Raw genomic sequence first — 27,710 nt, 5'->3', positions numbered from 1 at the left:
GGTGTCTAGATAAACTGGTTCAAATAATGGAGCGCAAGAATTATTACATGGGGCAGATAGTGCTGCCTGTATTCTACAAAGTGAAACCAGCTGATGTGCGATCTCAAATCGGGAGTGTTGGAGAAGCTTTTCATCCGAGTGAGAGGTATATCCACCCAGTGATTTTGCGGGGATGGAAACAAGCACTCATGGAAGTTAGTTTCTTGAAAGGATGGGAAGCCAAAGGGTAATTCGTCTTTTCACCATAACATTCTCTACTTTCTTTTAATCTGTGTGGGTGTTTACTAGGTTGTTCTGATTTCCACCTGCTTCATTTTCTTTCTTTTTTTTCTTTTTTTATACGAAAAAGCAGTAAGATCTTGCTAGCACTAAGATCTTGCAATGCATAGAGTTCTATTGGTTTTTTACTTAAATGATTTTGACCACTCTACTTCTAGATTTTATTGTTATGATCATATTCGCTTGAGTAATATAAGATTTTTAGGATGAATTTTTACTTTTATATCCAAAGATTTGTAACACTGCCATTTTTTTTTTCATGTTTATAGTATAAGCTACATTAATCGTCGTCACAAAGTTTTCTAATTACAAATTTATTTGAGATTAACGGTACAACTTATTGGTGGTTCCTATTTAAAGCTCATAACATCAAGTACCGTGCATGTTGATTGTCAAAGCCATAATCCTAAATCTTCCCAAATTACAATTATTATGTAACTGATTTCGCTAACTAGTTGCTATTAAAATTATTTTACAAAAGAAATATTTCATTGGTTATATATGATGATGGCAAATATAAAAGAGGAAAGCAGTTATCTTAATAATATGTTTGTTTAGATAAATTTCAATGCATTTTCCTGTCCTCAACACATAATTTGTATCTCATACACCTGCGTAACTTGAAGCAATGTTCTTATTGTGGGGAAAAATTATTTTTCTACTGCCCAATAGAATCAATATTGGATTAGTTAAGATTGTAGAATATAGATACTCGAAAGGAAAATAAAGTAGAACATGTTATAATCCCTTGACACCACGAATAACTGATAAGAACGAGAATCTAGATCAATCCTAAATTCACAACAAGAGAAGAAACTTGCAAACATGTAGAATTGCACAAATGAGGGGAAATCCCCTTAATTGTATTTAGGTAGTTCACAGTATAGCACTCTCAATGACTTTATGCATTGATATCATTGGACCTATAATTCCTCCTAAATCAAAAGTTATGGTGAATGACTGAACTCCCGTAGCGAGTTGGCTTAATGGATTTTTGCTTATTCAAATGCTCTTGAAAGTTCTCAAAGTCATGTCCACGGCATCCCTAAAATCTTTCAGAAACAAGAAGTTTAAAATTTGATTCATAATGATAATTTATATGATATTTAGGATTCATTAGTGATAATCCTCAAGTTTCTTCTGGCTCTAAATTATGTCAGAGTAATAATGGAACGGGGCACGCCATGCAAAGCAACCACCAGCATTTCCAATAATTAGTGAAAGATTTTATTTAGTAACCACCAGCATTTCCAATAATGGAATGGCTCTAAATTATTGTTGCAATGTATTTGAACTCTTGTCCTATTGGACAGATATGAAGGACAATTAGTGAATTCGATTGTCCACAGAGTGTTGGGCGAGCTGAAAGAGTTTGAGTTAGTTATTCCAGAGAATGTGGTTGGAATTCATAGTCAGCTGAAGAAGGTTATGGCATTTGTACATGATAAGAATCAATCTTTGATTCTATTTAGTAGATATGCATTTGGAAGGAACTCTCCTCCAAGTGAATTGAGGACCTCTCTCGTGATGTTGTATCCTCCACCACAGGGCTTCCCTTACATCTCGGGGTTATAGGTTCATTTTCATGCAGAAAAGAGCCAGAAGTATGGAGAGATATGATTAACAAGTTAAGAGAAGTCCCTCATGAAGTGCGAGAAAAGTTAATGATAAGTTATGAAGCATTGGAGCCTGAACAAAAATAAATATTTTTGGATATTGCTTGTTTTTTCATTGGCACTGATGTAAGGATCGCATCCTACACGTGGAACGCCTGTGGCTTTTTTCCGGAGAAGGGAATTGAAGTATTGAGATGTATGTCATTAATAGAAGTTGGAGATAAGCATGAGCTCATAATGCATAACCAATTAAGAGATCTTGGTAGGGAAATTGTTCATAAGGAAAACCGGAAGGAGCCTCAGTTTCGTAGCAGGTTATGGGACTCCGAGGAAATCTTGACAGTGCTAAAGGAAAATAAGGTAGGCGTTTCTCTTCTTTTGCTCCCTTAGTCCATATTGTACTGTCTAATGTTGGTCCTTTACTTGGTGCTTGCTCTAGAAAACATTAGAACCTTATGAAAATATTGCCCTCGTGTCGTATCATTCAAAGCCAATTTATACATCATAAAATAAACTAAAAGAACCAAATAAAAATGAATATGCGGTATACCTTATATCTAAATAAATTGGTAAAACTAACTTTTACAACTAAAAAGGTACATTTTTTATGTAATAATTTCTGTATTTTTGTGGGGTTCATTTTCGCTCTTCATTCATGGTACTATCATAGGTCGAAGATCAAGTGGTTTTGATAAAACTGATACAAGATCTTTTAAGTTTATTCCTACATTTAATCAAAATATTCCATATTTATTGTCTCAAAACACAATCAACTTTGATAAACCATGCCATGTGCGAAGCATAGACAAGAGCACTAGCGTGGCTTACAAAATAAACCAAAAATGAAAGACATTTAAAACACGGCTGAAACACATGCATAACTTCTTGGATATTAGCGACCATACACCCAACAAAGAAAAAGTACAATCTTTTGCACCTGGGGAGAAAATAACACAAGTTTAACAAATCAATTAAATCAAACCATTAGTATCATAACTTTTATACAGCATTTATTTGAGTGCCATAACTTTTTTTTGATCACTTGAGTACCATGATATTTAAAAACGTTTTCTTGAGTGGCACAACCTTTTAAAAAACGTACCACAAGTGTCGGAAATCCGACATGTCATGACATTTATGGTAAACAATTTATAAAATGTTATAGCACTCAAGTGATCGGTTGAAAATTATAACACTCAAGTGAATGTTTTTTAGAAGTTATTATACTCAAGTGAATTTTTTTTTAGAAGTCATGAACTCAAATAATAGAAAAAAAATTATGACCCTCAAATTAGCACTATATAAAAATTATGACATTTGTGATGTTTTTATACATTAAAAGATCCTGAAAAGAAGCCCAGCCTGTTTGCATGTGGTAAAAAATAACACAACCTTTCAAACTCAATCTTTCACTCTTGGACAAAAATTGACACCCGTTACAAATTTACCTATTCTGACGTAAAATCGCCACATGTGAACCTACATAGCTCATTATGTGAACATGCATAGTACCACTCTAATCTTGACCACAAACTACGTTTTTTTAACAAAATGGTAGAAATTTGATAACAAAGATTATAAACAAGATTTATTAACAAAAATTACACACAAAAAATAACGTCATTTTTTGTGTTGATTGACATGGCTCGTTCTGTATGTTAACATAACGAGCCATGTAGGTTATGCGTAGGGATGTACTGATAATAATGGACGGAGTTTATAATGGGTGTCATCTTTGTTCCACGGGTAAAAGATTGGGCTTGGTACATGCGAAAGGTTGTGCTATTTTGTCACTAGATACAAAAGGTTTGGGACTTTTATAAGATTGTTTCAATTTTGTCCCAAGTACGAAAGGTTAGGCTTGTTTTGGGAGTTGGCTGTGAGTATACTCAAACTCCATTGATCGATTATTGAAGGTGAAAGAGTTTTTTTTTTTTTTGGTCTAGAAAGGTGAAAGAGTTACACACTTGAAAACAAAGAAACTTGACAGATAGGATTTCTAGCTATTTGAGAGGGAAGTTTATAAGGGAAATGACTAATCTGAGTACAACAATGTGAAGTACAACAAGAAATCTGGTTGGGAGAAACTTACATGGATTTGGAGATCCATGAATTTTTTGTATTTCTTCTTAACTTCTTATGCATAAGTGATTTTTCTTGGTGAAAGCATGTTATAAATTGGTTCAGGAATAGCTATTATTGTTTCTAATCCCTTCTGATGAAGCAGTTTTTCGTTCGTTTAATTCAAAAAGTAGATTGGAAATAGCTATCTCTCAAAATCAGGAGTAACTATTCCTAAGGGGCCAAGGAATCAATTGCTATTCCGTGTAGCCAAGAATATCTTCAATTTTCATACTTCAGAAATGACTTGTTATTTTTAATAATTAATTATATTTAAATTATCACACTTATGAAATAAGGATTGTGTTTATTATATTTATTATACTTAAATAATTCAATTTTTCATCATTATGATTAATTCATAATATATCCAATAATAATAATCTATAATTACATGATAGAATAATAAGTTATACAGAGCATAAATTAATCAACATTACTATCTTAGTTACTCTAATAGAATGTTAATATAACTACTATCACCAATTTAGTTACTCATAGGGAAAGGAGAGAGTGACAGTGCGATTATATGACGGTCTACTCCACCATAAATTTCAAAATGCAAAATGGAGAAACTCTGGCAACTTGTTTTCTGATATATTTAGAAAGTTTGGCCTTAGAGTCTTAGACGGACTATTTTAGGCAAAAGGAAGGAGTCCCTCTAACTTCCGATTACAAGAAGATGCCGCGGGATATTGTGGTAACTCCTTGATTTACAAGAGTGGATCACGACTCTAATGATTTCCTTTTTTAGTTATTATGCATAAAATCTTTTGATTGATTAGTTTGACGTCACATTGAACTTAATAAATTAAATTCCGACAAATTTGACCATAGTTTTATATGCATGATAGGGGCCAAAAGTTAAACACGTGTCCACCTGTTTAAGTTTAAAATTGGATAAGAAGATCAAATAAAAGAGAACGTGAGTTTGGTTAGTTTGAGAAAAGTTAGAACCATGAACCTTAGTTTGGTTAGTTTGAACAAATTAGAACTAACTACAGATTAGGTTTTGTTATTTTTTTCTTCTTCAAGAAGTGGAGGTTTAGAAGGGACAAAGAACTTGTCAAGCTGTATACCAAGAAATCTCGTGTACAAGAACCCGCTACTTTATTATTTGTCTGTTTAAATCAATTTTTACATATTTTTCTAGATGATTTTACCATTAACATATTTTTTAAGAAGTAAATTGTTTATTCGTAATTTGTTATAGCCATAGATGATAAATTGGTCAAGTTCTGTCACTACTAATATCGGTTCATTTATTTCTTAAATGGATTTATTAGATTTAGTTGAGTCTAAACGGTATTTTCTCGTTTCTTCAATAAAGTAAGTATGTACTTTTTCATCATTTACTTTTCAATTAATCAAAAAGGGACGGATTAAATGTTTCGCCATTTAATTTACCCCTTTTCTTGTTTTCTAACGGACATATCACTTGTTTCTCTATTTAAATTTTCTTTTCCTTTCTTGACTAGTGAGGGCCTTAACTTACTCAATCGGTCGCCTTCTCTTGGTGTAACGACAGTGGCTGTGATGCTAGCATCGCTCTTACTGGACTTAAACTAGACAAGATGCAATGTCGAGAAATAATAAATCAACACAATGCTAGGAACCGAACTAGAATATGATGCCAAACATGTGGAAATATAAAGAAAACCGTACAAACTAATTTGAGGCGATGCGGGACCGGAGGCCTTAGCTAAGGGACAGAAATGAGACCGAGAGCTCGCTGCCCGGCCCATCACACAGTCTGTACAGCAAGCCTGGGATCACATTTCGTGCAATAAACGACACCAAATAACACTAAAACACCCTGAGGCATCTACGGACCGTTTGGGCTCATGAGGGCCAACCCGAGACACTTGAGGGAGAGTCAACAAACCTAAGACAAGCTGAACACCCACTGTCCCATTAGCCTGCTGTCCAGCAAGCACACAACTGGGACAGCAGGCATTAGCACTTTTCCGGATTCAAAAATTGGTTTGAAACCACTCAAAACCGTCCCGACGCATCTCTGAGCCATGAAGACCCATGAGGGTTGGCTCAAGGCTCATCGAATGGACCAAAACAAGACCTTGCGAGCACCATCCATCTCATGGATGGTGGCGGCTAGTCCAAGTGCAAAACCTAAACATTATGCAAGATACTCGAAACAACGAGAAACTCCGTTGGGAAGCCAATCTAGACTATAACACATATCTATGTTAAGATGCAAACTTCAATGACGAAATGACAATTAAAAGGATGCGGAGCATGCCCAAATTCAGCCCAAAAACCGGTTTGAATGGGAGGAACTGGGTGTAGAACAACTAGACACGCAACAAGGATTAAACATACGGACCATTCAAGACGAGGAAATCATCAAATATCGATTCTAACCTTAATAAGTACCAACATAGACATGAACAGATGACCAAAAAAAAGCACCCAAACAACATACATAGAGGCTCAGGGCATTGCATGTGCTTCCTAACTAGTATAGTAATGAAACTACATTACAGTAAAGAAGAGGATTTACCAGTTAAAAAGTTTTACCCTACATGAGCCATTACATCAATGGGTAAAAGTACGTTTATAATATGTATAAGATCTATAAACTATTATAGAAAGTAAAAAAAAAACTAAAAGAAAGAGAAAATCATAATTCTTATTAAGATCTAAGTACTTATGGCCAAATTTCAAAGTCAAATTTACATCCTTCACTTTGTTAGCTTTGTTGATAGTGTTTATTGGCCAAACAAGAAAATCACGTCTTCACTTTGCTAATCTCTTAAGGACATCAATGCATGTTGATAGCAATATGAACCAATGATATTAGATTACTTTAGTCGGATATAAATAGTATTAATAAATCTTTATTCTTACTTATAGGGAACAGATAAGATTGAGGCCATTTATCTTAGCAAAGATAGCTCAGAAGGCTCATGCGAAATAGTTGATCAAGGCGGCAATATCCACCCAGACGAACAATTCAAGAATTTAAGGAGGCTAAGGTTTCTTCACGTGAGTGGGGCACATTTTAGTGGAGATTTTAAGAACTCAATGGAGGAGTTAAGATGGCTACAATGGTGGAGTTGTCCCTCGACTTTTGAAGCAAACAATTTTCATGTAAAGGAATTAGTTATACTTGATTTGTCAAGAAGCAACATTTCAGATGACTGGCGAGGATGGAATTCCATTAGGGTAAGATGATGAATAAGTCTTCTTCTTCTTTTTTTTCTGCTTTCTTTTGAATCATAATCATTCTAGACTAACCCCTCGATAATTATTATTGTTATTATTGTTTTATTAGATGGCAGAGAAGCTAAAAGTTCTCGACCTTACGAGTTGTCAATCCTTGAGAAGTACTATATTCCTCTCAGCCTTTAAGAATTTGGAGGTTCTAATACTCCGAGGTTGCGAGGAAGTGGAGCAAATTGACTCTTCAATTGGAGATATGAAGTATATGAAGTTTTTAGATGCTGAAAATTGCGAAAACTTAGCCGAAATTCAAGGACTCAATAGGTTGGAGTTCTTAGAAGAGTTGAATATCTCTGGGTGTGTTTCAATTGAAAGGCTAGACCTTCCAAAATCCAAGGGTATGAAGAAATTAGATACTGGAAATTGCAAAAACTTGGTCGAAATTCAAGGCATTGATAAGTTGGAGTTCTTGGAACTGCTGAATATCTCTGGGTGCACTTCACTTGAATGGCTGGACCTTCCAAAATTCAAGGGTCTAAAGATATTAGATACTCGATATTGCGAAAACTTAGTTAGAATTCAAGGTCTCGATAGGTTGAAGTTCTTGCAAAAGTTGGATATCTCTTTGTGCGCTTCAATTGAAAGATTGGAACTTCCTAAATATGAGGGTTTGAAGAAATTAGATATTGAAAATTGTGAAAACTTAATCGAAATTCAAGGCCTCAATAGGTTGGAGTACTTGGAAGAGCTACACATCTTTGGATGCGCTTCAATTGGAAGGCTAAACCTTAAAAACTCTAAGGGTCTGAAGATATTAGCCGCTCGATATTGCGAAAACCTAGTTGAAGTTCAAGGCCTTAATAGGTTGAATTTCTTGGAAGAATTGAATATCTCTGGGTGTGATTCAATTGAAAGGCTAGACCTTCCAATTTATGAGGGTATGAAGAAATTAGATGCTGGAAATTGTGAAAGCTTGGTTGATATACAAGGCCTCAATAGGTTGGAATTCTTGGAAGTGCTGAATATCTCCGGGTGCGCTTCAATCGAAAGGCTGGACCTCCCAAATTCCTTGGTTCTAAAGAAATTACATGCACAAAATTGCAAAAACTTAGTTGAAATTCAAGGTCTCGATAGGTTGGAGTTCTTAGAAAAGTTGAACATCTTTGGGTGCACTTCAATTGAAAGGTTGGATCTACCAAATTCTGAGGGTTTGAAGATATTAGATGCTGAAAATTGCGAGAACTTAGTTGAAATTCAAGGGCTCGATAAGTTGGAGTTCTTGGAAGAGTTATATATTTCCGAGGGTGCTTCAATTGAAAGAGTTATATATTTCCGAGGGTGCTTCAATTGAAAACCTGGACCTTTCAAATTCCAAATGTCTAAAGATATTAACTGCTCGATATTACGAAAACTTAGTTGAAATTCATGGCCTTGATGGGTTGAAGTTCTTGGGAGGGTTGAATATCTTTGGTTGTGCTTCAATTGAAAGACTGGAGCTTCCAAATTCTGGGGTTATGAAGATATTATGTGACATTCCGAATTTTAGCCCAATTTTGGGATTTATAAAATGTATAATTCGTCAGTGTGCTTATAGTAAAATCTCGTCCGAGAACTGATCACTCTCGGTTATTGTTTTTAAAATTGAGATTTCGCTAGAATCGCACTCGATCGAATTTGACCGTTATTTAGAGCCCGAATTTTGGTGTCGAATTTCTCGGAGTTTCGTGACGAATTTAATTGGACGGTGTCGATATTATTGTGGCCAGCGTCAATATTGCCCGGGATAAGTGAAAAGTGAAATTTGGACCGAGTGCGGATTTGGACTAGTAGACCTCCCTCATAGTGTGTTTTAGTTATTATCTTTTGACCTTTTTCCTAATTTATAATTAGGTTTTTCGTGGGCCGTTGGATCGTTTTCGGATTTGAACGATGGTCGTCGGATCGCACTCAAGTGCGTTTGACTTTCTCTCTCTTCTCTTCTCTCTCTCCCCACCGCGTCGCCGCCCCCACGCCGCCGACTTCCTCCTCTTTCCCCGCGCCCTCCTCCACGTTGTTGACTCCTCATCTCACGCGCTCCACCCATGCTTCGCTTTGCTTCATTTCGCTTCGCCTTTGCTCGCTGCGACTTCTTCCACCAACTCCACCAGCCATCATCACTCCCCCATACTTCACCGACTCCCCACGTTGCGACCTCCCCATGCACCCATGATGGACTTCCCTGCCGCTTCCTGCTGCCGTGTTGCTTCGCTCCGCCCATGCCATTTCTGGCTTGCTTCTGCTTCTTACCGCTGCATCCACTGACTCGTCAAGCTGCCCATGCTGCCCCACGTTGTTTCTGTCACTACTATGCTGCTGCTAACTTCCCCCTACATTGTTTCTTTGCTTGACCACCCCCACGCCCGCTGCTTCTACTTCATTTTCTGCTCGCGCTTGCGCTACTTGCTTCTTCATTCTGCTTCCTCTAGTTTCTGCTGCTTCTCGCCCTCCATTCCAGCCCGACCAGCACCACCGTTCAGCCCCCATCTCCACCAGACTCTGCCGTGAGCTGCCGCCTGTCCGCCGAGGCTGCTTTGCTTGCTCCGGCGTCGCTGCTCTTTGCTTTGCCGTGGATGAGCTGCTCCTTTCGCTCGGTTTTCTTGCTTAGGCTAAGTGTAAGTGGCTTCCTAACCCTTGACTAGGCTAAGGGGTGACTAATGGACATGTTAGGGATGGTTTAAGGGCTGTGGATAGTTGGTTTAGTGGCTGGTTGTGCTTGGTTTGCTTGGTGGTGCTTGTTGGTTAATTTCCGGTAAGGTTGCTGCTGCGTTGCTGGATTTTGTTATTTTTACTGTGACTTGTGTGGGCTGAATTTGAGGAAGTGTTCTTCATGAAAGTTGTTCATAACATCTTGAAGTTTGACATATATTAAATCTGGAATTTTTGGAGATCATTTAGTTCCATTCGTAAGTCCATTTTTGGACCGAATTCAGTCTGCTGTTCATCCGACCATCTGGTCTCTCCGATTTTCTACAAATTTTTCCAGACCTCTTTTCAACAAACTTCCTTCACAAAAATTGTTAAGAACATTTGTTTCTATGACATATAACAATTTGAAGGCTTTCCAAAATGATTTGGGTACTGGATGAGATGCATTTTGATGGTCAGGCGGCCTGACCGGACGGGTTGAATTTTGTCTGACTTCAAGTGACAAAAAGAGGTGTTTACAGTAGGAATTGGGTTTTGAGTTCTTCACAGAAAATGTTTATCAAGATGTTTTATGCGACATATCAAAATTTCATAATTTTTGGAGTTGATTTACTATTTATTTTAAAGGAAATTCGATGACTATGTTACTGCCCAGTTTGGCCCCAATTCTGTGCATACTCGGTTTTTCTCTCTCTCGGGAACTGATCGGTGTTACCATGACATTTTGGTGGATTTAGTTGACATTGGGCTAATTTACAAAGATAAGAATTGGTAATGATTGTTGAGGTGTGTGCATGGTCACGACACGTTCCATCTAGGCGGGAGTTCTAGACGATGCCCGGCGGGAGTTCGGATGCCGTCTAGGCGGGGGTTCTAGACGTTGCCGATCGCGGTAGAGGCCGGATCGATGCTCCTTTGTGGAATGCTGTCTGGGCGGGGGTTCCGGACGTTGCCGTTGCCGAAGTAGCGGGACGATGCCTGGTTACGCCAGAAGACCGGCGGGAGTTCAGTGGCCCGAGGGGTTGTTAATAATCTGGACTTAATGAGTGCGATTTGCATTGGGGAATGCTTTGCCTGAGTTAATTGATGAGCACGTCTGGATTATTAACCATGTTATGCTTGATCATGCCATGAATTGCTTTGCGCGTGCTTGATGGGCAATTGGCCATGTTATGGCGATATTCTAATGTGCAGGGCTTGTGTATGCGCCAAGGCAAGGTAAGGACACCTGTGATTGTTTATGGCACGTCGATTGTTTGAATCGCATGTTTAGAATTGTTCGGAAGTACGCTTTGGCCTAAGCGAGGCTTAGGTAGTTGCTTATTGAGAAGTGTTCTCATGGTTGTATAATCAAACCATTTCAGACCCGCGGCCGTGATTGATCTGGAGACGCTGCCAGCATACTACGAGGATTGAGGATAGGTCGAGTTACCTCGTCTTTTGAGTGCACTTTTTTGTAGAGGAGTTAAGCTTACCAATCACCCGATCCATGTTATTGTGCGTGGTTCGTAGATAGTGGCCTCGTAGAAGGCTTGCAAATGTATGTGTTGTAATCGATGTTATGTTTATAAAAGTGTCTTGTTGATGTGTATTCTTTGTCTCTCTACTATCCCGTTGTTTATATGTTGTACGGAGAGTTCGAGGTTGCTTCCGCATACGTTACTCGTTAGTGTTTCGATTGGGTCGGCGACAAGTCCTGGGATGTCGCGTACATTACGACCACGAAGGGATGATCGCGCGCTCGTAGGGTTCGGGGCGTGACATATTAGATGTTGAAAATTGCAAGAACTTAGTTGAACTTCAAGGGCTCGATAGGTTGGAGTTCTTGGAAAAACTGAATATCTCTAGGTGCGTTTCAATTGAAAAGCTGGACCTCGCAAATTCCGAGGTTCTAAAGAAATTATATGCTGAAAATTGCGAGAGCTTAGTTGAAATTCAAGGCCTCAATAGGTTGGAGTTCTTGGAAGAGCTATATATATCTGGGTGCGCTTCAATTAAAAGGCTGGACCTTCCAAAATCCAAGGGTATGAAGATATTAGATGCTGAGAATTGCGAGAACATTATCGAAATTCAAGGGCTCGATAAGTTAGAGTTCTTGGAAGAGTTGTATATCTCTGGATGTACTTCAATTAAAAGGTTAGACCTTTCAAAATCCAAGGGTCTGAGAATATTAATTGCTCGACATTGCGAAAATTTAGTTGGAATTCAAGGCTTTGATAGGTTGAAGTTCTTGGAAGATTTGGATATCTTTGGGTGTGCTTCAATTGAAAGGTAGCGTTTGAAAGAATTTATACATTGAAAATTGCGAAACGTAATTGAAATTCTAGGGCTCAATAGGTTGGAGTTCTTGGAATAGTTGAATATGTTTGACTGCGATTCAATTGAAAGGCTGAAACTTCCAAAAACCAAGGGGTTTGAACATATTAGATGTTTGATATTACAATTTACTTGAAATTCAAGGCCTCGATAGGTTGGAGTCCTTGGATGTGCTGAATATCTCCGGGCATTTTCACTTGAAAGTTTGGTCCCTCCAAAATTCAAGGGTCTGAAGATATTAGGTGCCAAAAATTGCGAAAACTTATTTGAAGTTTAAGGTCTCCATAGATTGGAGTTCTTGAAAGGTCTAGATATCTCTGCAGTTCTATTGAATGGCTGGACCTTTCAAAATTCATGGGCACGAAGATATTAGCTGCTCAACATTGTAAAGGTTCATCCAAAATTCAAGACCTCGACAGATGGAGTTCTTGGAAATGATGAATATCTCTGGGCGCACTTCCTTTGGAAGGTTACGAGATTTATGTTGCTTGACACCTTAACGAAATTAACAATTAACTGCTATGACAAGCTTCATGTTATTCAGATCGTAGAGAGATTCCCATCCTGCACAAGTTTATGGATTGAGGATTGCAAGTCCTCAGCAAAATTACCCAACTTAGTCAAATTTTCATAATTTACGGAAATTGTTTGTGTCGAATCGTCATGAACTTTGGGAGATCGCAGGGCTTGAGGAGTCAACATCTCTAGAACGCAATGCTATCTCAAGATGTCCCTCGATTGAGATCTTACCCGATTTGTCATCGTATACCAACTTGATCCGTCTCAATGTCCAAACTTGCATAAACTGACTGAGCTCCGAGGGCTCAAGAAATTGGAGCAACTAGTGGAATTGGAAAATTCTGGATGCAAGTCACTCAAAACGATACAAGAATTATCTGGAACACGGCTTTATTGAAATTATGAGAGAAAAGCATTTGACTCGACCATGGAATGATAGAATTTGGGGAAGACGACCGAGATGAATCAGAATAGTTGAGATGATCCACCTCTCCTAACAAAGGTACATAAAGCAGCTAAGCTATCTTTTCTCTTTTGAGATCTATGCCAATTTTCAATTGTATTTCCTGTTTGCAATTTCTTTTAAGATTTGTTACTTGCAATTTGTATGTCCTGATTGGCAGTGTTATTATTTTTTTCATGAATTCAAGGAATCGGGGGAGATGTTCATGGAAGTTAATGTGTGCTTTGGCAAAACGTTTCCCCTCATCATGCCAATAGCATAAATAGATCAAGAGGTCTTCTAAGTTCATCATTTTTCATTAGTCTCCAGGTCAGATTTTTCATCCTATGCAGTAAAATAAAGATTATCCGCATTTGATTGATTCTGAAATGCTGAAATGACTGAATAAAACTGATTTATACGGGCATTTGATAACATGCCAAAGGTAATCGTATGGGTCAACAAATGCTAAATGAAAGACCCTATATGGAGGTCCTTCTAATATGAGGTTCTATTTTGCCTTGTGCTGACCATGTTGTTCATGACCGCATGTTTCTAAGGTACGCTTAAGAATGAATATAAAGATACAAAGGCAACATGTTGAGAGGGCAGTCCTCAGCATGCATACGCAATTGACTTGGGACAAAACTTGTTCAACCATTTTGTTCCACACATTTTGTCTCATAGAATTGTCTGCATTAGCTGATTAAGCTAATCGTATCGGACAAGAAATGCTAAATGCAAGAACAGACTCTTCTCCTGGTAGTGTGGTGAGTAAACTAGCAAACAGGCCAAAAGTAAAACCATTGTGATTTATTTGAATCAATCGAGAAAATTGTAACTCGAATTTTCCTAACTATGAATCCTGTTTACCTAAAGTCCAAGGTAAATAATAGTCTAACCCAAAAAATAGTTCTTAATGTTTGTGCACTTAGTAATGCCGTCGTTTACCTGAACTTGAGTCAAGCAAATAATCAAGATGGCAGATCTGAACAAGAATGTCACCTGACATAATCAACTGCACTGCAATATAATCCCTTATATTATGAATAAGCTCTTATTAGCGCATTTACTTTCTGAAAAGAAAAGTATCAGAAGCATTTCCGTAAGTTTCCGAAGGAAGCCTTCATTTATCTTGTATGCCATTTGAAAACTTTTTTTCATTCATTCTGATATATGAATTGCACATAATGATAAGGAAAGTCATACTATATCACAGAAAAGCAAGCAACTTAAGTTGAATTCACTGTACTAACTTGATCAAAGCTTCTGTGGTTGCTCGTATTAGATGCCTATTAGTTGGATTAAATGAGTTCTTAAGGAAAAGCAATATTGAGTTTGACAAACAAACATCCGTAAACTTTGGGTTATTATTAGTAAGTAGTTCGCTGATGATAGTAAATAGATTCATTTGATTTTATTCACTGACAGAATTTGATTATTATTCCATTGGTTGTGATGTAAATGCAGAAATTTCCAGAAGAGCTTTTGAAAGGCATTTCTGAAAGGAAACAAAATCATGAAAGAGGAGCTCATGGTCAGATGGACTTCTCCAAACGCTGACAATGCATCCTTTCAACGTAAAGGATGTTCACATATTGTTATCCCACATTGCCCTGATTAGGTTCAACAGAAGCTTTGCAGACCATGGCACCATAATTCATAAGGAGTTAGCCTTGCTTTCTCCCGGGAGACCATGGTGTCCTCTCTGTCATCGTTTGCAGACTATTGTCGCCCATATTCTCGTTCTATTCCTCTGCACCACTATGCTTCTCTGTCTTGGTCATGGTTCGTCCTGTTATTCCTCTTGGTTCTCTTCTCTTGAAGATTTTGCAGTGTTTAAATCACTGATGGGTTATTATTTTTTGATCAGAATAGATGAGAATTGTTAACCAACAAAACTTTGTTCGTCATATTGTTAGGAGCATTTAGTGGATTTAGAAAGAAGCATTCTCGCTTTCTGTTGATTAAACCAACTTGATTGCCCTGGTTGAGTTGATTGAAGTACACAGAATTGAATTTATTGCATCATAATTTATAACATGGAATGTAAAATGTACTTGAGCACCATCCTGAACAACCCAATTACTTAAAACTTCTCTGTTGGCGCTCGGCAGCAGCATCTCCAAACAGTGATGATTTGCCTGAATCTTTTGCAGGTATTGTTGTTTCTAAGGAGGCTAGGTCTGCCTCCTTTGAAACAACAACTGGTATCAAAGCCTAGTTCGATTCTAGGTTTCTTTGAGATGGCATCTTTGAAGTTTCATATCTCATCTTTAGACGGACAGAACAACTTCGGATTATGGAGAATAAAGATGAAGGCTTTATTGAGGTGAGAGGGTATGGTTAGGGCGCTGGACGGAAAATATCCAGACAATATGACCTTGGCTGAGATTGAAGAGATGGACGAGAAGGCGCATAGCGCGATCCAGCTGTCTCTAGATGACAAGGTTTTGCGAGAAGTCGCCGATGAGGAAACAGCAGCCGGTCTCTAGAAGAAACTGGAAAGTCTCTACATGAAGAAATCTCTAACATCGAGACTTTATTTGAAGCAGCGTCTTTATACCCTAAAGATGCGTGAATGTACGTCTGTTCAGGAACACTTAGATGAGTTAATAAAATTGTTCTGGATATGAAAAATCTAGATATTAAACTCGAGGATGAAGATCAAGCTTTGATCATGTTATGTTCACTGCCTGCCTCATATAAGAATTTTGTGAACTCGATGCTTTATGTGTAGGGTTCAACAACGAAAAACAACGCAGCGGAATATAGAACCCTAGACAGGATCCATGCGTATATTGAAATCGAAAAGGAATTTCGGTACGTACCTTTTGCAGATCAAAAATAAATCAGCAACTGATTGTGTCTGGATGAGCGCCCCAAGTGTTGCGTCTCTACCGGTATCCACACACACGAACGGAATTCTCCAACGATCCACGTGCTAGCAAAAGATCTTGAAGTTCCTCTTCTTGAACGCCTTTTGATTTTCGATACTCTATCGAAAAACCCTAGACAGAGAACGATTCTCTATCTATTTATACAGCCTCATTATCTAGCGGAATTAAAAGAAGTGGGCCGGGCTATTTGGGCCCGCCAAACCGTCCACCTTCAATCGTACGTTTAATCGTTATCTCATAACGCGTACGACCGCATAGATAATTTAAATAGGAGAATAAATTAAAATCTACTTCTTAAGTAGATCAAGGCGCATAGACAATATTAAGTCCGTTCGCTATTGTGTGCGACCCTGTAGGTTCACTAAACATTAGCAGTGTGCCCAAAACTCTTTTGGCCCACAAGTCATAAGCGGTCTCTAGCAATACATTATGACTACCTAAGTATAGTGAAGATCGGTTTTCCGACACAACCTAATCCACAACTAATATTAGAGTATCAACCTTGATTGATTCTTAGGGCAGACCACTAACAATCTCCCACTTGCACTAGAACCAATCATATAAACTAAGTCTCTTTTGTCACTTGATTTCCGAGTTAAGCATAAGGCAGGACAAGTGTCATTCTTATATAGCTTAAACTCATTTTCCCGATACCGCAGTTAGACTGTCAAAACAAGTAGTTGACTCTTCAACTCACTTGAGCATGGCCATGCATTTCACAGTCTCAACTCTACGGGAGGCCAGGAAATCATACCCTCGTTATATGAGAGTGACAAATCCCATCTTGTCTACTCACATCACTCAGCACGCTTCATGACATACCCATTCATTACCTTTATAATCACCTGTTACGGCTGACGTTTGGCAACGTTAAAGCACGCCAATCCACGTCTAGGAAACCATGGTAGACTCAGGTCAAAGGACTATACTCTATAGCTGTGATGAGAAATACTGATGACATTATATAACAATCCTACAGTATTCTCATAGCGGGTCAGTCCAATACAATGTTCTCCAACATGTATTCCATGTGATCAACTTTATATCTCTATATTCATGACCCGTGAAACTTGGTCATCAGTTGACTCACATGCTAGTCTCAAATGCCATTTGCGTCCCAATGCACAATGGCAATTGACTAGGGACATTTAGAATATGAATATTCACTCTATTAATAGAGTTTCACGATCAAATCACGTATTTGATGATCTATTAAGGATATTCGATATTCAGGGGATAAAGATTTCGCATTCAATTATATACTCAAATTAAATCGAAATCAAATATAATATATATATATATTATTAATGAACAATGAAAATGTATATCACATATACTCCCACTCACATCAAGACCAATCACTAATGTGTCTAAGGCCTAAAGCGTTACAATGACGCTCATGCTTAGGTTGTGGAAGAGCCTTCGTCAACGGATCAGCTGTATTCAACTCCGTTGCAACTTTACACAACTTGACATCACCTCTTTCAATGAATTCTCGAATGAGATGATACTTCCTGAGTATGTGTTTGGTCTTCTGGTGAGACCTAGGCTCTTTACCCAAAGCTATGGCCCCATTGCTGTCACAATAGAGGTCCACTGGAATCGAACTAGTGGGACTGATTCCCAGTTCTTCTATGAACTTTCGAATCCAAACAGCTTCCTTTGATGCTTCTGAAGCAGCAATATACTCAGCTTCTGTCGTAGAATCTGCAAGAGTTTCCTGCTTGGAACTTTTCCAGCACACCGCTCCACCATTCACGCAAAAGACAAAACCTAACTGCGATCGTAGGTCGTCTTTGTCGGTTTGGAAACTAGCATCAGTGTAACCATTTACAGTGATATGTTCCTCACCTCCATAGACTAAGAATAAATCCTTAGTTCTTCTCAAGTACTTAAGGATATTCTTGACAAACAATCCGTGTGAGGTTCCCCTGGATCCGGCCGGTATCTACTTGTCATGCTCAATGCATAAGCAACGTCGGGACGAGTGCATAACATAGCATACATGATGGATCCCACGTGATGCATAAGGAATCCTACTCATGCGGTCTCGCTCATCTTGTGTTGAAGGACACTGAGTCTTGCTAAGACTTATGCCATGTGTCATTGGGAGAAAACCTTTCTTGGAATCTTGCATATTAAACCTATTGATGACTTTGTCAACATATGTACTTTGACTCAGTCCAATAAGTCTCTTAGATCTATCTCTATAGATCCTGATCCCCAAGATATAGTTTGCTTCTCCCATGTCCTTCATGGAGAAAAATTTTCCTAGCGATGTCTTAACTGACTGAAGCATAGGAATGTCGTTTCCAATGAGTAGTATGTCATCCACATACAACACTAGAAACACAATTGCACTCCCACTAGACTTCTTGTATACACAAGCTTCTTCTTTGTTTCTGATGAAGCCAAACTCTTTGACAGTTTCATCGAAACGAATATTCCAGCTCCGTGATGCCTGCTTCAATCCATAAATAGAACGTTGAAGCTTGCATATCTTCCCAGTGTTATCTGGTGATGTAAAGCCTTCAGGTTGTGTCATATACACATCCTCCTCAAGATTTCCGTTAAGGAAAGTTGTCTTTACATCCATTTGCCATATTTCATAGTCATAATATGCAGCAAACGCTAGGATAATCCGAATGGACTTAAGCATGGCCACTGGCGAAAAGGTCTCGTCATAGTCAATACCATGAGTTTGTTTGAAACCTTTAGCTACTAGCCGTGCTTTATAGATGTGAACATTTCCATCCATATCAGTTTTCTTCTTGAAAACCCACTTGCACCCTATAGGTTTGACACCTTCGGGTGGATCAATCAAAGTCCAAACTTTGTTTTGATACATCGAGTCCATTTCGGATTTCATGGCCTGAAGCCATTTATCGGAGTCTGGGCCCATCATAGCTTCTGTATAGGTCGTAGGTTCGTCATTTTCTATTAACAATAGATGACGTTGTTCTGTCACGTGAAAACCATATCTCATAGGCTCACGATGTGTTCTTTCAGACCTACGAACTATAGGTGCCACTGGAGTAGACTCTACAACTCTTTGTAGATCTAATTGAGGTTCCTCATGAACTGGAACACCCTCTTGTGGCACAATAACTTCTTCGAGGTTTACCTTACTCCCACTGGTTCCTTTAGTAAGAAACTCTTTCTCTAAAAAGACACCATTTCGAGCAACAAACACTTTGTTCTCTGATGGATTGTAAAAGTAATATCCTTTCGTTTCTTTAGGATATCCCACAAAGAAGCATTTATCAGATTTGGGTCCAAGCTTATCAGAAAGTAAACGTTTTACATAAGCTTCACAACCCCAAATCTTTAGAAAAGACATACTAGGAACTTTGCCTGTCCACATCTCATATGGTGTCTTCTCTACAGCTTTTGATGGACTTCTATTTAGTGTAAACGCAGCTGTCTCGAGTGCATATCCCCAGAAAGATAATGGAAGATCTGAATGACTCATCATTGATCGAACCATGTCTAACAAAGTTCGATTTCTCCTCTCAGAGACACCATTCCACTGTGGTGTTCCAGGGGGAGTGAGCTGTGAAACAATTCCACACTCTTTGAGATGGTCATTGAACTCTTGGCTTAAATATTCTCCTCCTCGATCAGATCGAAGAGCCTTGATATTCTTGCCAAGTTGATTTTGTACTTCATTCTGAAATTCCTTGAACTTTTCAAAGGAGTCAGATTTATATTTCATCAAGTAAACATATCCATATCTACTGAAATCATCAGTAAATGTAATGAAGTACTGATAACCTCCTCTGGCTGTAGAACTTAGTGGTCCACACACATCAGTATGTATAAGGGCCAATAATTCTTTTGTCCTCTCACTTTGATTAGTAAAAGGAGCTTTTGTCATTTTTCCAACTAAACAAGATTCACATGTATCAAATGATTCAAAATCAAATGAATTTAATAGTCCATCGCTATGAAGCTTGTGAATTCGTTTCTCGTTTATGTGGCCTAATCGACAATGCCATACGTAGGTTGGATTCAAATCATTAGATTTAAACCTTTTTGTATTTATATTATAGATTGGCACATCAAGACTTAGAACATATATCCCATCCACAATATGGGCGCTACCATAAAATAATCCATTAAGATAAAACGAACAACTATTGTTCTTTATATCAAAACAGAAACCTTCCTTGTCCAAACAAGAAACAGAAATAATATTCCTGCGTATAGCAGGTACATAGTAGCAATTATTCAGTTCTAAAAACATGCCAGAAGGTAAAGCTACATCATATGTTCCTACGGCTAATGCAGCAACTCTTGCTCCATTCCCAACACGTAGCTCCACTTCACCTTTTGTAAGTGTTCTACTTCGTTTTAGTCCCTGCACATTCATACAAATGTGAGTACCACAACCGGTATCCAATACCCATGAAGTAGAACTAGTAGTAACATTTACTTCTATAACATAAATACCTGAATCGGAAGTCTCACTTCCCTTTTTCTTCAGATCCTCCAAATATTTCTTGCAATTCCTCTTCCAATGTCCATTCTCCCCACAGTGGAAGCATACAGCAGCAGCAGTCGGACCCGGTTTGGTCTTGGATTTGGGTTTAGGCTTAGTGCCCTTGCCCTTACCCTTGACCTTACCTGGCTTCTTAAAGCCTTTCCCCTTTTGAACCATGAGAACATTAGGGGTAGGGTCCTTCTTGATATTCTGCTCAGCAGTTTTGAGCATCCCATGCAGTTCAGTCAAAGACTTATTCAAATTATGCATGTTATAGTTCATAACAAACGTGTCATAATCTTGAGGCAATGAGCGAAGAATAATGTCGATAGCCAACTCTTGGCTAATGGGAGAGCCCGATCGCTCCAGGTTTTCAATATAACCTATCATCTTTATGACATGTGGGCTAACTGAGCTCCCACTTGCTAGCTTGCACTCAATTAAGGTCTTTACCGTTTGGTATCTTTCAGTGCGTGCCTGCTCCTGAAATAAATTTTTCAGGTTCATGATCATATCATAGGCATCCACGTTCTCAAACTGCTTCTGAAGGTCTGAGTTCATGGTAGCTAACATTAGACATGATGCATCCAATGCATCATCTTTATGCTTCTGATAAGCATTCCTTTCAGCATGGGGAGCATTGGAAGGAGGTGCCTTCTGAGGGAGTGGTTTCTCCAGGACATAATCCTTTTTCTCTTGCTTGAGAACAATTCTCAAGCTTCTATACCAGTCCAAAAAATTCGAACCATTCAATTTGTCCTTCTCAAGGACAGATCGCAGTGAAAAGTGTGATGCAGAGCTATTTGCCATTATCTACAACAAATATGCAAAGTGAATTGTTCATTAACATTATAAATAATAAACTCCCACTATACTTTTATAACATGTGTCCCAAAAAGTATAGAGGACCAAGATCCATATTTTACCAAGACTCGAGTAAACTTTGGCTTACCGCTCAAGACTAAATTATTTAGGTAGACAACTCTTTGTCAATTGTATCAAATACAACTCTTGGTTATTAGGGTTGACATCTCATATCTTATCCCCAAATACTATGCCTCAAGGCCCAAAACCGTTTTGATAGCCTCGTTAAGTAAACCAATCTTGACTCATGGATAACCATTATCCATCCTATTTTACTCAAATAGTTAAAGACACCCTGCTTTGGCAGGCTCATCTATTGACGATTCAAGTCTTAATAGGTGTATGATTGGAAAGGCATCATATTATTACTTAATTTTATTAGGGACTCTTATTGTTTATTTAGCGATGGATGTATACATGTTATGAACAAAAACAAAGCATCACTTATCATAACAAAGGTATATCAATCATATATATGGGAACGAACAATTCCATGCGGGGGTCAAGGGGCGCGCCCCTCCTGGGTCGAGGCGGCGCCCACCGCGGGGTCAAGGGGCGCCCCCTCGCGGTGGCGCGCCCGAAACCTAGACAGAAATTCACAATTCTGTTTCCCAGGAGAGTCCCGAAAACATAAACAGAAGTCTCAATTCTGTGTTCTCGGGAGACTATCCGTCGCTGCCGCCTCCTGCGCCCTCACCGTACGCAACTGGCCGAACGCCTCGAGTCCTCGACGCGCCGGAAGACTAGGCGCGCTGCCGTCTCCGCCTCGGGCAACAGACCCAGACGCGCCCCCCGTCTCCGACCGCCGTCTCAGCCTCGCGCAACAGCCCAGACGCGCCGCCATCTCCGCCCACCGTCTCCGCCCGCGCGTCCCCGCCTCGGGCAATAGCCCAGGCGCGACGCCGTTTCCGCCCGCCGTCTTCGCTTCGCCGTCTCCGCCTCGGGCAACAGCCCAGGCGCGACGCCGTCCTCGCCTCGAGCGAGCGGAACAGGATCGACATCGACCCATCCCTGCTTCGTTCCTTCTGAATTGATCATATCAATTCGTATTTCAAATTCTTCTAACCCTAATTTAGACTCACTTCAGGCATACATCATATGTATCAACAATTAGGGTTTCCAATTCAACTTCAATATATCACAAGCTGCTCTGATACCACTGTAGGGTTCAACAACGAAAAACAACGCAGCGGAATATAGAACCCTAGACAGGATCCATGCGTATATTGAAATCAAAAAGGAATTTCGGTACGTACCTTTTGCAGATCAAAAATAAATCAGCAACTGATTGTGTCTGGATGAGCGCCCCAAGTGTTGCGCCTCTACCGGTATCCACACACACGAACGGAATTCTCCAACGATCCACGTGCTAGCAAAAGATCTTGAAGTTCCTCTTCTTGAACGCCTTTTGATTTTCGATACTCTATCGAAAAACCCTAGACAGAGAACGATTCTCTATCTATTTATACAGCCTCATTATCTAGCGGAATTAAAAGAAGTGGGCCGGGCTATTTGGGCCCGCCAAACCGTCCACCTTCAATCGTACGTTTAATCGTTATCTCATAACGCGTACGACCGCATAGATAATTTAAATAGGAGAATAAATTAAAATCTACTTCTTAAGTAGATCAAGGCGCATAGACAATATTAAGTCCGTTCGCTATTGTGTGCGACCCTATAGGTTCACTAAACATTAGCAGTGTGCCCAAAACTCTTTTGGCCCACAAGTCATAAGCGGTCTCTAGCAATACATTATGACTACCTAAGTATAGTGAAGATCGGTTTTCCGACACAACCTAATCCACAACTAATATTAGAGTATCAACCTTGATTGATTCTTAGGGCAGACCACTAACATTATGGACGTGAATCCATAACTTTGGAGGATGTTAAAGCATCTTTGAATTCTGCAGAACTGAGAACAAAATTGAATGGGAATACCAGTGAAAACAAAGCAGATGGTTTGTTTGTGAGAGGCAGGACCAAGAGCAAGGATAAAGCTTTCCGAGGGAAATCTGTTGGTCGTTCAAAATCTAAGCCACCTGGAGATAAGATGAACGTTGAGTGCTACTATTATCACAAAAAAGGACATTACAAGTCAGATTGTCCTTCGCTCAAGAAAAAGGATAAGCGGCATGGTCAAAGACCAGATTCGGCAAATGTTGCAAACGAAAATGTGTCTAATGCGTCAGACAGTGTTCTTACGGCATGCTTTGCTATTAATTTCTCCAATGATGTTTGGATAATGGATTCGGGAGCATCATATCACATGTGCCCAAATAGGGAATTGTTCACCACATACGAGCCATTGAATGGTGGATCAGTCTTGATGGGGAATGATGCTATATGTAAAGTTGTGGGTATTGGTACTGTTCGGATTAAGTGCCATGACAAAGCAGTGAGAACTTTGACTGAAGTAAGACATATACCAGACTTAAAGAGAAACCTTATCTCGTTGAGCAATTTGGATTCCATTGGGTGTGTGTACTCCGGTGGAGGTGGAGTTCTCAAAGTTTCAAAAGGCAATCTGGTTGTGATGAAAGGAAGCAAGGTGAATCACTTCTATCATTTGCAGGGTAGCACAGTTATGGGTCCTTCAATTGGCATAAGCAATTCCGTTTCTGATAATGATAGAACGAAATTGTGGCATATGCGTTTGGGCCACATGAATGAGCGTGGCATGACAATTTTGAGTAAACGTGGTTTACTTTGTGGGGAGTAGACGACCTCGCTAGATTTTTGTGAGCATTGTGTTCTTGGCAAGCAATGCAGAGTTAGATTCAGTACGGGGACGCATTCGACAAAGAGCACACTCGACTATATCCATTCCGATTTATGGGGACCAGCACAGGTTCCATCTAAGGGTGGTGCTCTTTACTTTGTGACGTTCATTGACGATTATTCCAGGAAGGTTTGGGTTTACTTTCTGAAAAGAAAAAGTGATGTATTTGAAACATTCAAGAAGTGGAAAGCCCTTGTTGAGAATCAGACAGGGAAGAAGATCAAACGTCTTAGGACTAATAATGGTCTTGAGTTCTGTGGTGGCGAATTTAATGAAATTCGTATGCTTGATCAAAGGAAAGTTGTTGATGAGTCTGCAGGAAAACATGAGAGTGATATGAATGAGGTGGAGGTTCAGGTGGAGCTTCCAGAAAAGACCTCTCAAAATGATTTGAACGAGCAAATTGCTCCTGTTGATTCAAGTTTAGATGAGGAAGCTGTAGATGAGGTGGAGCAGCCATACTCTATTGCTACTGGCAAAGAAAGGAGGCAGACCCAGCCTCCTCAGAAATATGGGTTCTCAGATCTGGTGGCTTATGCTCTTACGACAGCAAAAGATATGGGTATTTAGGAACCTTCTACCTATACGGAAGCTGTTACTTGCATAGAATCAGAGAAATGGGCTGTTGCTATGGTTGAGGAACTTGAATCACTTTACAAGAACCAGACTTGGGACTTGGTGCAGTTGCCTAAGGGAAAAAGAGCCATTGGGTGTAAATAGGTCTTCAAGAAAAAAGAAGGAATTCCAAGTGTTGAAAATGCTAGATGCAAGGCTCTGCTCGCAGCTAAAGGCTACAATCAGAAGGAAGGAATTGATTATGATGAAGTTTTCTCCCCTGTGGTAAAACACACTTCATTTCATGTGTTGCTGGCTATAGTTGCTCAATTTGACTTAGAGCTTGAGCAACTTGATGTAAAGACTGCTTTTTTGCATGGCGAGCTTGAGGAAACTATTTATATGGCTTAGCCTGAGGGCTATTATGTAGAAGGCAAGGAAAATCATGTTTGTAGATTGAAGAAATCCTTGTATGGTCTGAAGCAGTCACCAAGACAGTGGTATAAGAGATTCGACAGCTTTATGATAGGGAGCGGTTATCGTGGGAGCAATTATGATAGTTGTGTCTACTTCAGGAAGGGTTCAGATGGAACCTTTGTCTATCTTCTCTTATACGTGGATGACATGCTCATTGCTGCAAAGAACATGTCAGATGTGTTGATCTTGAAGAAACGGCTCAGTGAGGAGTTCGAGATGAAAGACCAGGGTCTTGCCAAGAAGATCTTAGGAATGGAGATTCAGAGGGACAGGAAAGGAGGGAAGTTATATCTCTCACAGAGGAGTTATATTGAGAAGGTACTTGAGAGGTTTGGCATGCAAAACGCTAAGCCCGTCAGTCAGTACACCGCTGGCATCCCATTTTAGACTCTCAGCTCTACATTCACCTCAATCAGAGGTTGAGGAGGTTGCGATGTCTCGTGTCCCATACTCCAGTGCAGTTGGTAGCATTATGTATACTATGGTATGCACTCGTCCCGACATTGCGCAGGCAGTTAGTGTGGTTAGTAGATATATGGCGCATCCTGGAAAGGTCCATTGGCAGGCAGTGAAATGGATACTTAGGTATCTTAGAGGCTTCGCAGAGTTGGGCCTAGTGTTTAATAGAAACAGTTCCAACGGTACCTCAGTTGTGGGATTTGTGGATTCCAATTTTGCAAGTGATCTCGATAAGAAGAGATCTTTGACTGGCTATCTTTTCACACAATCTAGTTCGACTATTAGTTGGAGGTCAACCTTACAGTCGACAGTTGCTTTGTCTACTACAGAGGCAGAGTATATGGCAACAGCAGAAGCAGTGAAAGAAGGTATTTGGATAAGGAATCTTGTTCAAGAACTTGGGCTCCAGCAGGAAGACAATTCGGTTGTCTTTTGTGACAATCAGAGTGCTATATACTTGATAAGAAATCAAGCATATCATGAGAGGACTAAGCACATCGATGTCAGGTATCACTTTATTCGAGAGGCAGTTGCTGAGAGAAATATGACGGTAAAGAAAATTGGTACAGGTGACAATCCTGCTGATATGTTGACCAAGCGAGTCCCCGCCAACAAGTTTAAGCATTGCTTGAACTTGATTGGCATGCTTGGTTGAGTTTGCTCCTTCTGGGGCTTTGGTGGCGAGGCAAATGAAAGTTCCATATTTGTTTTTTGAAGTGGATATGTTGTTTCATTGCAGCCCTTGTTTCCAACACCGAGTTAGCTCACGTAAGCTTAGGGATGCCAAGAGAATGTGTTCGGCTTCTTGACTGTTTTATTTTGGGAAATTCAAGCCAAGGTGGAGATTTGTTAAATATGTCTTGAATTTTATGTACTCAGTCCGGTTCATTAACCGACTTGACATATTTTTGTGCGACCTAAAAGTGAAAAAAAAATTGAGATTTAGTTTGTGATGTTCTAGGTTGGGCCTGTTGGCCCAACCGGGAGCAAGTGAACAAATCTTTATGGCGGATCGCCTAAGCTGGAGCAAGCGAACAAATGTCTCGGGGGGTTCGGGGGCGTAGCCCCCGAGGAAATTTTTTGAGGAACACTATTTATACTGTGGCTAGATTTTTTTATTGATAGAGAGATTTTCGTTTTGTGAGAGATTTGTGAACCGTAAGATTTTGTTAAGTCGTTTTTTCAACTTCTGAAAACTGTACTCTCTTTGATTATAGTGGAATCTTGTTTTGCCTTGCCTGTGGACGTAGATCACATTGTAATCGAATCTCATAAATCCTTGTGTTCTGTATTTGTTTTTCCGCGGTTGTTTCCAACAGGTATGAATGTTAATGCATCACAGTCTGAATTAAATGTCAAGAGGTCAGACCCTGCTGACTTCTTGTTCAGAGCTGCTACTTCCGCTGTGCAGGTACATATATCTTGTTATTTTCCTGAGATATCTCAGCTCGTCATTTTGAACCTCCTTTTGGCCCTAGCATCGTGATCATCCTCTGGTGTCACAATCCCCTACAGTTAATTTCATCCTTAAGCTTGAGTGGCAATGCAGCTTGAGTGAATTAATCCCCAACAAGATATCACCTATGACTGGCGCTAATCCGTGCATTACTTTGATTGGTGCAGATGGAAGGATCAGCCAGAGAAAATGGTAAAGGACTGAGTACCTGGGAGATGTATGCTGCGAGATTCCAAGGGGATTACACCGCATAACCCCAGTTCAATTGTTTTGTCTTTGGTGGTCTAATCACACTATATTATTTGTGATTAAAGTTTGAAGCAGGCACTGTCGATACATTAACTTGGGTCTATTATATTCGATGGTCTCGTTTTGTTGATCTGGTAAGGATTGCAGATAAGAGTTTTCTAGAAACTGCAGTCGAATATGATAGACGTTACAAGGTAGGATTTCAAACCATCAGACGAACACACTTCTAGCCTTTGATATGAGAACTTGTACAATATATTCCAAGAGGGTGAGCGACCATTTCTACATGATGTATTGATTTATATTCTATTGCAGGAGGATGCG

At 39.5% G+C, this 27,710-nt stretch overlaps 1 pseudogene; it reads left to right on the top strand.

The window, feature by feature from the left end:
- On the top strand, positions 1 to 27,667 carry LOC115663883 (uncharacterized; annotated as a pseudogene).
- Positions 27,668 to 27,710: the final 43 nt, after the last annotated feature.

Source organism: Syzygium oleosum, unplaced genomic scaffold, assembly GCF_021117445.2.
Source record: "Syzygium oleosum isolate NSW1041296 unplaced genomic scaffold, Sole_v2.1 Sole_v2.01, whole genome shotgun sequence".
In the NCBI taxonomy this organism is placed as follows: domain Eukaryota; kingdom Viridiplantae; phylum Streptophyta; class Magnoliopsida; order Myrtales; family Myrtaceae; genus Syzygium; species Syzygium oleosum.
Note: the sequence above shows the minus strand (reverse complement) of the source record. Positions and strands in the feature narration are given on the sequence as shown.